Source organism: Ictidomys tridecemlineatus, chromosome X (assembly GCF_052094955.1).
Source record: "Ictidomys tridecemlineatus isolate mIctTri1 chromosome X, mIctTri1.hap1, whole genome shotgun sequence".
In the NCBI taxonomy this organism is placed as follows: domain Eukaryota; kingdom Metazoa; phylum Chordata; class Mammalia; order Rodentia; family Sciuridae; genus Ictidomys; species Ictidomys tridecemlineatus.
In genome coordinates, this window is record NC_135493.1 from 76393711 (window position 1) to 76408487 (window position 14777).

General features: G+C 39.6%; 1 pseudogene across 1 annotated transcript; it reads right to left on the bottom strand.

The window, feature by feature from the left end:
• Nucleotides 1-1682: 1682 nt before the first annotated feature.
• Nucleotides 1683-3695, bottom strand: LOC101960331 (la-related protein 1B-like; annotated as a pseudogene). Its single transcript, XR_013431514.1, has 2 exons — nt 2617-3695; nt 1683-2100 (listed from the first exon to the last, which is right to left on the bottom strand). The product of XR_013431514.1 is annotated as a la-related protein 1B-like (transcript).
• Nucleotides 3696-14777: the final 11082 nt, after the last annotated feature.

Genomic DNA, 14777 nt, shown 5'->3' on the forward strand with positions numbered 1-14777 from the left:
GTTAAAATATAAAGGACACTTGGTTGACTAATGAAAAATGGTCAAATATCAGGGCATGTTATGTGAAAACCCATGTATCCGCGTTGAGGTCATCAGAACTCTAAACCCAGCAACTTTGCTGCCCATTGGACCTGGAAAACCTAATCACAAATGTGTTGAGGTCGTGGATGAAGTGTTCTCCAGCAGACCAGACCCAACAGACCAGCCTCTCGAGGACCCTGATGCAGAGTACTTCACAGATGGAAGCAGTTTTATAAGAGATGAGCTATGTTTGGCTGGATATGCAATGGTCACTCTGGACCCCACTGTCAAGGCAGAACCTCTGCCTCAGGGAACTTCAGCACAAAAAGTAAAACTTATTGCTTTGACTGGAGCACCTCAGTTGACAGCAGGAGTCTGTGTGGATATTTACATAGACTCAAAATATGCGTTTGCTACCCTTCATGTTCATAGGGCCTTATGTAGGCTAATTAACTCAGGAGGGAAAAAAAGGGGGGGGAAACATGATGTATGGACAAGAAATTCTTTTTTTTTGAGAGAGAGAGAGTGAGAGAAGGGAGGGAGAGAGAGAGAGAGAGAGAGAGAGAATTTTTTTAATATTTATTTTTTAGTTCTTGGCGGACACAACATCTTTGTTGGTATGTGGTGCTGAGGATCGAACCCGGGCCGCACGCATGCCAGGCGAGCATGCTACCGCTTGAGCCACATCCCCAGCCCCAAGGACAAGAAATTCTTAAACTTTTGGATGCACTGTGGGCTCCCAGGAAGGTTGTGATTATATATTGCCAAGGTCATTGAAAGAGAAACACTGTGGTTTCTCAGGGCAACCAGAGAGCTGACCCAGAGGCCAGTTTAGCTGTCTGCAAGAAATGGGAAGAAAAATCCAGTCCCAGGTTTAAATGCTGCCCTTCTGCCTGGCTGACTAGCTAACAGAGTGGGAGCCAACATACTCCCAACATGAAAGTAAGTAATTTAAGACTGAAAAAGAAAATTTTCTCCCAGGTGGATAATGGAGTTTTCTGATGGCCGGAATAGCCATCCCAGAAATTCTAGCCCCAGCCTTTATCAGACAGTTCTGCAGGAAAATATGTTGGACACACAGCACTTGAGACAGTTCTTTTTTATGATTTTATTCTTGTAATTTTATTAATAATACATAAATGGTTAATGGACAGGCATCACCAACTTGACTGACCTAAATTAACTATCCCTGTGGAAAAAGTATTTTCTATATTATCCAACTTACTAATGATTGTTCATAAGCTGGTTAAAAATGTCATCTTGGACCCAAGTTTACACAATAAATAAATCTAACTTTTACAATCAGCCATTATATCTTTAAAAAAACAAACAAACAATGTCACATTTCTTCAACTTTTTAAAACACTTGCCCCCAAGTTGCTTGCTGCGATTAGAAGCACAGGGCTGACAAAGAAATATGAGATAAAAAATTCTGTGAAACTGTTCATCATTGATGCTTTTCTGACGGGCAGGACTTATACTGATGTATCAAAAATACATTTTGAAGAATAATGGAAAAAATACCCTTGTTTATTTCTTCAATTTCTTACCCCTTAAATGTCCACATTAATAAATCTTACAGTCCATGTGAAACATCTCAACATGTAAGTTATGCAATATTCACCATGGCAAAGGGCAGACCAAGAGCCAAGGGCCTGGCAAGCTGGGAAAGGCTACGCAGTCCTCTCTTTCTCTGCTTTATTGACCTGGACACAAGTACATATGCCTGGAAACAAAAGACAGAACCTTGCAGTATTTCCACAGTGATAATAATTAGCTTCCCCCGCAAATAAAAGTAGCCACGCCATCTAAGTCCAGTCACACAGAAAAGGGCAGGCAGCTCCTGGAATGCCAGCAGCGGTCTCCGGCTCTGTCTCCGTTGTGGCAGAGGTGGTCATATCTACTGTCGTGCTGCCCGGGGGGTCGGCAGTGGACAGTCTCACACGGAAGGCAGTCTGGTGGCTTCCATCTCTGCAGCCCGGTTTGTTCCAGTATTTACAATGCATTTCAGTGAGCCACCTGCTCCACTGCACATCCCCATCAGATGACATCCAGGGCATCAGTAGATCATCACCCTGACTCAAAAGTTTAAGCACATTTTTTTTTCCCAGAGGGAATGTCTTAAAAATGATCCAGGAAAAATCCTTAACACTAAAACAGGTTTGAGAAATTCTAAACACAACCAAATTAAACAAAACCTTGATTCTGCTTTAGAATGTGGGTCACCTGTCATTGCAAGACAAGGTAAAGCACATGTGTAACAATTAGACTAGCTCAATCCTACCAGGGGAAAACTGACACAACGTATCCACAGTCATTCAGCAAAATTAAAAGAATACAGGTCGAAACTCCACACATGACATAGTACACATAAAAAATTAAGAACAAGAACACAAGAGAGCTTCACCCATAATTCTCAGATCCCTATTTAAATAATCATGTGGGAGACAGTGTAAATAGGATTTGGAGGATTAAAAGTCATGTATAGTTTATCTTTAATTTTCCTACTAAATCTAAATAAACTAACAAGAGACAGGTAAAATGGATCAAAGAAGCCCACTCTTATCCTGTTGTTTCTATAAGACAAGCTATTACCTGTATGTGAGCAAAAGGCTTGGCCTGGCACAAACTCTGGACAATCGATCAGCCGGGAGAAGTCAGTCTGTGGCACGCTTCTGGGAGGGGGGCCCGGGATTGGCTATTTTTCTGGTTCTATCTTTTTCCTTATTTTCTCATCCACAACTTCTACTTTTGTGCTGTCCTTCTGGGCCTCTAAAATGAGATTAAGGTTTGTGAGAGCCTGAACGCGGTGAAATCCAGCAATCAGGGAAATAGGCAGGAAACCTTGCTCATCCATCTTACTCCGAAGAAAGAAGTCACGTTCCAAGTTTTCTATACTGAAGTAATATTCCATTTGATGCTTAATATACTCTTTAAGCAATGCTTCTTCCACAGGATACACCTGTACACCCGTACCGTCATCACAGTAATACATCATAAAGGTGTTAATTTCTGTTTGAAATGGCTGATCCGTCCTTTCACCATGTTCTCGGTAACCATACAAACAATCAAAGTTTACTCCAGGGTTTCCTCTGCCTCATCCTCTTCCCTGTCCACGTCCTCTTCCTCAACCTCTGAAGGAACCTCGGATATTACCCCCCTCACTCCTCACATTAGACACTTCATCCTGATCATCTCTTTTTTCTCTGTCTCACCTCCAACTTCGTGTGTCATTTCTCCTGTTATTATGGGATGACTTATTTGCTTCAGGTTGACACCAAGAGCTGTTCCGGGATCCAGGTCTCTCTTGACTCTCTGGTCTTTCATTGTCTAAGTGCAGTGGTACCCACTTGCGTGTATTAGCTCTCTTCTGCTGACTGCTTGCTGGGCCTCATCCTCACATTTTCAATAGGACCGTCTAATTTTGTTTCCTGGTTTTCTTTGCTCTCACTGCTACTCCTCTTTTCAACCTTCTCTTCTTTTTCTTTTCTAATTTGTGGCTTCTTATTTTCTTGGCTGATGACACTCTGAGACTGCAAAAAGGTTTTTCCAGTGCTCACTAACTCTCATGGTGTTGGCCGGTTTGCCATATCTCTGAAATCACTGGCCTTATTGGGTTTCCTTGTCTTGAGTTTTCCTGCTTTTATAATTTTGGGGGAATTGAGCTCAGCTGCTGCCTCAGTTCTGAGTCAACATTTCTATGTCCCCCAGCTCACAAACAACACCTAGATGGTCTGCAAACAATGTGAGGTTTGTGCTCACAACAATCCTTGTCAGGGGCCAAAGCTCCCACCAGGAATCCAAACTATAGGAGGAGCACTTTTTTGAACACTTGGAAGTAAACCTCACTGAACTACCACACTCACGGGGCTATAAATAACTTTTTTTTTTTTTATGTGTTCATACTTTGACGGGTGGAAGCCTTTCCCACCCACACTGAAAAGGCTAGGGAAATACTAGGATGCTTCTCTGGGAAATGATTCCCAGATTTGATGTCCCCATAATTATTGGCTCAGACAATAATAATTATTGGCTCAGATTTTGGGCAGAAGTGATACGATTACTGACCATATATCAGATGAAAGTTACCTACTGCCTATAGGCTGCAGAGTTCTGGTAAAGTTCAAAGGATGAACAGGACTTTAAGGCTCAATTGGGTAAGCTGTGTCAGGAGACTCACATTGTGATGAATTTCTCCTTGTTACACTGTTGAGGATTAGATCCAATCCTACCAGGATCTTTTCTTTTGAGATAATATATGGGAGGCCCCCCCTCTTATTAGGGAACTACAGGGAGACTTAAAAGAGAGAGGAAAATTAACCCTGAGTCGATAGCTTCAGGTCTTAGAGAAAACTTCACAGGTTCTCAACCAATGGGTTAGAGAAAGATTGTCAGTAAATTTGACCCAGGTGCACACTCCTTCAAGCCTGGAGATTAAGTCTAAATCAAAGAATGAAATATTCAACCCCTAAACTTGTTTGGAAGGGCCCTTTCACTGTTATTTTATCCACCCCAACTGCAGTAAAGTTTGCAGAGATAGGTCCCTGGATTCACTACACCAAACTCATGCCTGCAGCTGCAGACTAGGAATGCCCTCCAGATGCTGCTACACCATTGAAGCTGACCATCCCGAAGAAAAAGGAGCACCGGAGAAGCTTGAGGATCAGAAGGACAACAGCCCTGCTCCAGTCACTCCGGAAGCTGACTGGTCTACGCACGGCCGAAGCTTGAGGAGGCTACCGCCCTGTTTCAGTCACACAGGAGGGACTGGCTGATCAATGCCCCATGAAGGATAAACCAGGACTAATGGACTCTTTCAACCTCAGAGATAGTTCTTATACTGTAATATATTGCCACTCCTTGCTTCTAGATATATACACAGTTCTCCGTTTGGTTTTTGCTACTGGTTTGATAACAGTAACTCCTACTGACTGGACTCTGGGTAACAAAATTTCACTTATATTTTTTTATCTTGCTTATATAAGTTTTTTAGGATTTGTTTTGTGTTATTAGTTTGACTTTGTGATTTGAACTGTTTAGCCTATGCTAACCAAAATGTTAGTCTATTATTTAGTTTGGTTTCCTTTGATTACTATAAGGGATTCTGCCCTACTCCTATTTCAACCATGGAGATCATGTGAACCATGTGTCAAGACAATCCACTATAACTAAGAGGTGATGAAACATATATTTAGCACCTGTCCTACCAGAGGAATATTATAGATGGATGATTGTTTGGAAAGAAACATGGAGTTTCTTTGCGTTAAAACTATGGGGTCCACTACAGAAGCTGCTGTTGAAAGGATAACAACAACTAAGGTTTTGACATTCTATAAGGCTTTGAGCCAAGATAATGGTAATGATGCTCTTAAATTTAAAGGATTAAATTATGGGGAGCATCATTAAAGGGGGGGAATTGAAGTGGCACCCCCTTTCTCCACAGAAAAGCCCTCTTCACCATGGCTGATTTTAGGACTGTCAGCAAAAGAGTTCAATGTAGATAAACTTCCTATTTTCCTGTCACCCTGTTTACTTGGCCACTGGCCGAGAAGATACCAGCACTCCAGGTGCTGGACACCCCCTTACTAGTTTTTCACAAACCTATCCAGTATAGTACTTTGAAGAAATGTGCAAACAAGGCCTCTGGCCTTGAGCTGGCCTCACAGAGATGTCTACATTTTTAAGATAAGTTACAAATGGGCTCCATGGTAACAGCTGGCAGGGGTTGGAAAGAAAGGGGAGAAGCAGCTCTCCCCTTCTCAGGTGCTGTCCTTGAAGAGTTAACATGCCCAGAACAGTGAAAGAAAAAGCTGCTTTTATGTGAACTTCTGCAGACTGTGAACTTCTGAGCCCCTCCCCTTACATGCTGGGTATAAAACTCTAAAACTCCCTGAACTTGGGGTTCAGGGGATTGATTGATTACAGAAAAGGCTGTACCCTCTGAACCTGGCTGCAGCCAAATAAAACTGTTTCCTGCTATCTTCAGGGCCTTGCCTCTTTGGCTCTACAAACACTACAGAGATGTCTCCTCTGTCAGAGGCCCGAAGTTTTGCCATTAAAATACCATTCCCTTAGATAGGGTTGGGAAAATGTATTATTTACTGAATATTATTTTTAATGAGCAAAGCTCAGATATTTTCTCTCTCTCCATCTCTCTCTCTCCTTCCCTCCCTCCCTTCCCTCTCCCCCCTCACCCTCCCTCTCTCTTTCTGGAAATTTAACCCAGGAGCACTCTACCACTGAATTACATAGTCAGCCATTTTTATTTTATTTTTATTTTGATACAAGGTCTTCCTGTGTTGTGGAGGCTAGCCTCCAACTTGCTATCCTCCTGACTCAGCCTTTCCAGTTGCTGGGATTACAGGCATGCACCACTGTGCCTGCCAGGGGATTGGGGGGGGTACTGGGGATTGAACTGAGGGGCATTCTGGGTACTCGACCACAGAGCCACATCCCCAGTCCCCAGCCCTATTTTATATTTTATTTAAAGACAGGGTCTCACTGAATTGCTTAGCACCTCATTTTTCCTACGGCTAGTTTTGAACTCCTAATCCGTCTGCCTCAGGCTCCTGAGCTGCTGGGATTACAGGTGTGCATCACCCCACCAGGCTCAGAACTCTTGTGGAATGACTAGAATTATAGGATGTGTCCTTGTGATGAGGATCCAAATTTACTTTTTCTGTTCTACTTTCTAGTCTTAGTTGTCCTTTTCCATAGATTTTAGTTGATTCTAAAACTAATCCCTGTTCCCAGTAGAGAACAGAAAAAAGGCAGAAAGTGTCCTTTCCCTCTCTCTTGTCCCTGCATTTTTCCAGTTCTCTGCTAGGAACAGGGATTAGTTTTACAACATAAACAAGAGGAAAATATATGATAAGAATATACCAGAGAACACTGGGGCTGGGGATGTGGCTCAAGCGGTAGCGCGCTCGCCTGGCATGCGTGCGACCCGGGTTCGATCCTCAGCACCACATACAAACAAAGATGTTGTGTCCGCCGAGAACTAAAAAATAAATATTAAAAATTTCTCTCTCGGGCTGTGGATGTGGCTCAAGCGGTAGCGCGCTCGCCTGGCATGCGTGCAGCCCGGGTTCGATCCTCAGCACCACATACCAACAAAGATGTTGTGTCCGCTGAGAACTAAAAAATAAATATTAAAAAAAAAATTCTCTCTCTCTCCTCTCTCACTCTCTTAAAAAAAATTTAAAAAAAAATTTCTCTCTCTCTCTTAAAAAAAAAAAGACTATATCAGAGAATAGAAATGGAGAAATTCAGCACATGTGAAGAGACATGTCACTTGAATTAGACAACAAAAGGTGTATCCTATAAACTATAAGGCAGCGATTAGATTAAAATAACATATGAAAGAGTAATAGCTAATAAGATAACAAAGGAGCTAAAATGGAATGACAAAAATAGGATCCAAGAATAAGATAGAAGAGAAAAAAAGATAGGAACAATTGGAAACTGATAGCAAGATCATAAAATTCAAATTAATTTACAAATATTCACATAAAATGTAAATAGGCTAAACATTTCAACAAAAAGCAGAGATTTTCAAACATCATGAAAATAAGACACAACTATATGCTGTCTATGTAGTGGCATCCCCCTCTTCCACATAAAATCTTCACTAAGTTTCTCCAGAAATCTTTACCATAATTGACTTTAGGACTATCAGCAAAAGAGTTTCTACAAAAGAGTTCAGTGTAAGTAAACTTCCTATTTTCTTGTTGCTCTATTTAACTTGACCACTGGCCTGGAAGAGATCAGCAATCCAGGTGCTGAACTCCCCTTTTCCTAGTTTTTCATAAACATTTATCCAGTATAGTAGTTTGTAAAAGTGTGTTTGCAAATGCAAAATGTGATTTAAAAAAAAAAGACAAATCCTTTAACAAGGCCTCTGGCCTTGAGTTGGGGCTTCACAGAGAGGTCTAGATTTCTAAGATAAGAGAAGTTATTACCAGTTAGGCTCCATCCATGGTAACAGCTGGGCAGGGATGGAGGGGGAAGAAAGGGGAGATGAAGTTCTCCCCCTCTCAGGTGCTGTCCTTGAAGGGTTAACTTGCCCAGAACAGTGAAAGAAAAAGCTGCTTTTATGTGAACTTCTGCAGACTGTGAACTTCTGAGCCCCTCCCCTTACATGCTGGGTATAAAACTCTGAAACTCCCTGAACTTGGGGTTCAGGGGATTGATTGATTACAGCCAAAGCTGTACCCTCTGAACCTGGCTGCAGCCAAATAAAACTGTTTCCTGCTATCTTTGTTGCCCTGCCTCCTTTGTCCCCTACAACACCTATAATAAATGTACCTTACATATAAAACCTGACAGGCTAAAAGTAAATAGGTGCCAGATGTTGTAGTGCACAGCAGTAATCCCAGCAGTTCAGGAGGCTGAGGCAGGAGGATCAAATTTAAAGGAAAAAAAAAGAGTAAAAGTGTCTTTTTACCTGAACTCAAACTAGACCAAACCAAAAAGTAAATTGTATGGTATTTACTAATTACTGGCCAGTCATCTTTTTTAGGACTCTTGCTTTTTCTTAGATTCTGTATTTTTTTGAGCTCATGATTTTGATCCTACAGACAAGTTAATGTTTTCTGATCAGTTCTATTTTTTATCAACTGTGGAGTTTTTAAACATTGCAATGAGATTTCACCTGAGAAAGTTACAAGGCCTTTACTATTGTGTTATGTGTTACACTTGTGTTACGTGTTGTATATCGGTATGTCTGTATGTGTGTATGTCCATATATCATGCAGTGATATGACAATTGATAGATATATGAGGAGCCCTCATGAAAAATTAAAAATGGATCCAAATATCTTTAATTCATGTGATTCAAATGGTTCAATTTAAATTGGGTAAACAGATAAAAGTAAAGATGTCTTTAAAATTAAGCTTATAATTTTTTCTAGGTGTTCAAAAAGACCCTAATAAAATGTTGATGTCTATGAAATAATCTGCCTAAATTCAAAAATTTACAAGTATTGTTTCAAAATGTGAACAGAAGGAGGTTAACAGATGGAAAAGAGAAACTAGAAGGTTCTAGGTATGGATTTAATAGAGGAAAAATGTGTTTCTGGATAAGAGAGTCTATGTGATTAAGTAATTAAGAGGGTTTAAGTAAGTGATAAAGAAGGTTTGTGTAAGTTGGTTATATGTATAAGTTTTTGAGCAAGTAATCTTAAAGAAATTAAAAATTATTGTAATGTTATTTTTTTAAAAGCTAAACTTGGTTAATAAAAAATCATCAATGTAATTGTGGTGCTATTAATGTATTCATATCTTCCAGGTATACAAGTCTGTAAGATAGAAGCTTCAAAAGAGCATTATATCAAGCTGGTGTTCTAAAGTTGTATGGTAATTTTAGGCTTAAAAGAAAAACATGTTGGAGATTTAATTATATCATTTGTGTTCTATAACTGGACTTGTTATCAATAAGATATGTAAAGTTCTATGTTACTTTTTACACTGAGATACAATTTAAATGTATTTTTAAGTTAATGAGAGCCTAATCTGTGTGAAGGTTTTATTGTAAAAAAACAAAAATACTTTGCTACTTTTCCACAAAAGGTTAAAAGCCTTCAGCCTTTCTTTATTTCATGTTTTAGATGTGATATTATGTTGTGTTAGCTAATGTTCATGTGAACTTGAGCAACAATTTATGTAGGCTTTATAAAATGATGTCTAAAAAGCAAAGATCAGCTTCAGAACTATAGTACTTAAGATTTATGAGGAGCCCCGCCTTACTTGAGATAAGGCTCTATGTCACATCTCACTACATGTGAAAGTGACTATGGAAAAAGTAGGCCAGATTTCAGTACATTTAAGGTTGTGTCCAGGGGTTGGTTTTTGTCACGATTGCCAGGATCTCAAACAGGGGATTATAATGTATGGCTCTGCCAAAATTCAAGGTAGCTATTACATAAACTAAATATGTTTTTACCCTAGTTAGTTTTATTTTGTAGTTTGCTTATAGATGGACTAAGGATTGCCTGTTAATGTTTTGCAGAGGTACTACTTTAAGAACTCACAACCTGGGTTAATTTAAGATAATGAGTTACAAGAAGTTATCACCTACAGGATAGAGAGATAGACATTAAACCCAGTACTCTTAATATAAGGCTGTTAATTTATTTGCTGGATGTTTAAGATTAAGTTTTAAAATTAAAAATTTGGCTCTTGCCCTTTGAGTCAGTCTGAATCAGGGAATAGGGGACTTCTCCAAAGGGCTCTGCAACTCTAGGCCACATAACTTCCCAAGCAGGGAGATTAATGAGACCAGTGGAGGACAGAAGGCCAATCGGTGCATTTGCTGTGAAGAGGAGGGTCATCAGAAAGGGGAGACATCCCTGATGCTTCCGAGGGAAGCCATATGGTCAAGCAAGGCCTGGACCCATCCTGGCGCAAATGGCACTAGCAGAACTGAGAAGCTGCTGTAAGTTCCCCGAGGACTCCCAGGGAAACTCAGCTGACTGTTGACAATAGATAGAAACAAAAGTCAGTTTGACTTACTTCATCTTAAACACTTAGCAAAGACAGTCAAAGCCTAAACACAGCTGTTCCTGGGCATTTTAAATGATAATAATAGTTAAATGTAACCTCCAAAAATAAGTAAACTGGAGGCTGCAAAAGAGATTCTTAGGTAGAAATGCCTGATAACTATCAAAAGGAACTGCCAGAGTAGTTTTAGCTTAAGGCCTTTATTTCTAACCAACGCAGGTAGGCTTGATGTTTGCTAGTATGGTTATCCAGCCCTAAGTAACAGAATTAAAGATTTCTCTATTAGACACAGAGGTCATACTAGTAAAAGAATTTTGCAGGATCAGATGACATTAAATTATTAGACTATATCTTAAGAAAAAGGACGTCTGTAAACCTAAATGTTAGTTGTTGTGTTTACATCCCTGACATTTCTGGAAATGTGACAAATATCCTTAAAGATTTACATGCTCAGATAGAAGCCATGTCCTCAGCAATTTTGTCGTGGAAACAGTATCTTAGCTCCTGGTTCTTGGTTCTTCCTGGTGGAAAACATTGTTAGTCTTTGTCTTGGCCATTATACTCATTGGCATATTTCTGTGCTGTGGCATTTATTGCTGCATCAATCTGGTTCCAGTACTAATGAATTCTTGTTTCTCTTATAGACCACCCATCACTCGAATGGCCCGCCAGCCTATTACTTCTCAATTGGACTTTTATCATGGACCACTCGATAGACCCGATTTTTAAAGAGGGACTCCAAAATGCTTGCCCCACGCTGTCCCTTTTCAGCCTGAAGAAGCCAGAAAGATCCTCTTTGTCCCCCCTTCCTTACAGCAGTAAGGAGTTCCAAAATTAGAGAGGGGAATAAAGCCAGATTTAAAGTTAGGTAGTCAGTGTAGTTAGATAAATCGGGGTCTAATACCGAGTGAAATCTAAAATGGAGGCCATGCTGAAAATGATTCCAGGGAACGCAAAACAGCTCATGAAATGAGACTCCCCAATAATTATGATTCATTACTTTTTTTTAAAAAGAGAGTAGAGAGTGAGAGAGGAGAGAGAGAGAATTTTTTTTTAATATTTATTTTTTAGTTCTTGGCGGACACAACATCTTTGTTGGTATGTGGTGCTGAGGATTGAACCCGGGCCGCATGCATGCCAGGCGAGCCCGCTACCGCTTGAGCCACATCCCCAGGCCATGATTCATTACTTTTAATATTAAAAATAGTCAGAAAAAAAGGAGTGGGGAATGAAAGGGTAAAGTTTCTAAGCTGCAAAGCCTGAGTTAAAATCTAAAAGACAGGGCATTGAAAAGTTTCTAAGCTGCAAGGCCTGAGTTAAAAAGTGAAGGACCAGGTATTGTTAAGTTCCTCTGCTACACCCAGAACTTCCTCTGACGCTTCGTCGGACCCTTACAATGCTGCCTACAAAACACTCACCTTACCCCCAAACTACAAAGAGATTGAAAGTGAATGTATGGGAAAAAATATTCCAAACAAACAGAAATCAAAGTGAGCAGAAATAGTTAATACTCATCAGATAAAACAGTCTTTAGGTCAAAAACTATAATAAGAGACAAGTTCATTTCATGATGATAAAAGAATCAATTTAGCAATATGTTAAAAATTATGAAAATATATGCATACAACCCTAGGCCACTGAAATATAAAGCAAATATTTATTATCAAATTTACAGGGAGAGGGCTGGGGATGTGGCTCAAGAGGTAGCGCGCTCGCCTGGCGTGCGTGCGGCCCGGGTTCGATCCTCAGCACCACATACCAACAAAGATGTTGTGTCCACCGAGAACTAAACAATAAATGTTAAAAATTCTCTCTCTCTCTCCCCTCTCTCACTCTCTCTTTAAAAAAAAAAAATTTACAGGGAGAGATAGTCTCCAATATAACAATAGTTGAAGACTTCAACACTCCACTTTCACAAATGGAGTGATCATCTCCCCAGAAAATCAACAAAGAAACATCAGAGTTAACTATATTATAGACTAAATGGATCTAACAGACATTTACAGAACATTGCATCCAACAGCTACAGAATGAACATTTTTCTCATCAGCACATAGAACGTTATTCAGAGTAGATCATATATTAGGCCACAAGTCTCAGTAAATTTTTAAAAATCGAGATTATATCATTAAACTATGTGATCACAGGGGAGATATAAATAAAAAACAACTAGAAGATTTGTGAAAATTATACAAATGCATACAAATTAGCATCCCTTCATGATGAAAACTCTTAAGAGCAATTAGGCAAAGTATAGGTGAAGCTTGGTGTGGTGGCACAGGCCTGTTGACCTCAGTGGTTCCAGAGGCTGAGGCAGGAGGATTGCAAGATCCAGTCAGCCTCAGCAACTTAGCAAGGCCCTAAACAACTTAGGGAGACCCTATTTCAAAATAAAAATGGGTTGGAGATGTGGCTCAGTGGTTAAGCACATCTGGGTTCAATCCCTGGTACTGGAAAAAAAATTAGGTGTAAAAAAATCATAACTCAAAAAAAAAAAATTAAGGCCATGTGACAAACCCATACATAGCATTAAACTGAATGAAAAACTGGGTATGGTGGCACATGCCTATAATCCTAGTAGCTTGAGAGTCTGATGCAGGAGGATTGTGAGTTCAAAGCCAGCCTCAGCAACTTAGTAAGGCCCTGAGCAACTTAATGAAACCCTGTTGCTAAATAAAATCTAAAAAAGGGCTGGGGATGTGGCTCACTGGATACGTACCCCTGGGTTCAATCCGTGGTACCAAAAACTAAAAAATGTACTAAATTAGAAAAGTTGAAAGTCTTTCTTTCTTTTTTTTTTTTTTTTTTTTTTTTTTTTTTTTAGAGAGAGTGAGAGAGGAGAGAGAGATAGAGAATTTTTAATATTTATTTTTTTTAGTTCTTGGCGGACACAACATCTTTGTTGGTATGTGGTGCTGAGGATTGAACCCGGGCCGCACGCATGACAGGCGAGTGCGCTACTGCTTGAGCCACATCCCCAGCACCGAAAGTCTTTCTTTCTTCCTTCCTTCCTTTATTAGTTGTAGTTGGACACAATACCTTTATTTATTTATATGTGGTGCTGAGGATTGAATGCAGGCCTCCTAGGTGCTACAGGAGCACTCTACTGTTAAGCCACAACCCCAGCCCAAATTGAAAGCATTTCCTCTGAGATCTGGAACAAGATAAGGATGTCCACTTTTGTCACTTTTACTCCACCTAGTACTGTTTTAGTCAGCTTTTTTTCTGCTGTGACTAAAAGACCTGACAAGAACAATTTTAGAGAATGAAAAGTTATTTGGGAGCTCACAGTTTCAGAGGTCTTAGTCCATAGACAACCAGCTCCATTCCTCAAGGCTTGAGGTGAGGCAGAACAAAATGGTGGAAGAGTATGGCAGAGGAAAGTGGCCCATATGATCAGGAAGCAGAGCTAGAGACTCTTCCAATAGCCAAATTCAAAATATATACCCCCCCAATACCCAGCTCTAGCCACACCCTATCTGCCTACAGTTACTCCCCACCCAATCATTTTACTTTTAAATATTCATGCCCAAGGCCCTTCACACAAGAGCTTTTAGAAGTCCTAATCAGAGCAATTAGGCAAAGGCTAGAAAGAAAGTTAATCCAAATTGGAAATGGAAGAAATTAACTATTCCTGTTTGAAGTTATGACCTTATACATAGAAAAACCTAAAGACTCCACCAAATACTCATTAGAACTGATAAACAAATACAGTAAGTTTAAGTGGCAGGATACTAGATCTACATACAAAAATAAGTAGTATCTATATATCAATAATAAACTAGCTAAAAAAGCAATCAAAAAAGCAATATTTAAAATAGCTACCAAAAAATAAAATACCTACCAATAAATGTAATCAAGAATGTGAAGGAACTCTACAATGAAAATGATAAAACACTGGTGAAAGAAACTGAAAGGTATACACACATATACACACATACAAATGGGAAAATATCCTATGTTCATAGATTGGAAGAATTAATATTGTTAAAATGTCTACACTACCCAAAGCTATATACAAATTCAAAGTAATCCATATCAAAATACCAAGGACCATTTCTCACGGAAATAGAAAAAACACTACTACAATTTTTATGAACCCCTAAAAGAAGCAGAGTAGCAAAAGCAATTCTAAGCAAAAAGAACACAGCTGGAATCACCACAATATTCAACTTCAAAAAATACTATAAAGCTATTATAACCAAACCAGCATGGTATTGATGAAATTAAAGATGCACAGAGTAGGCTAGTGGTAT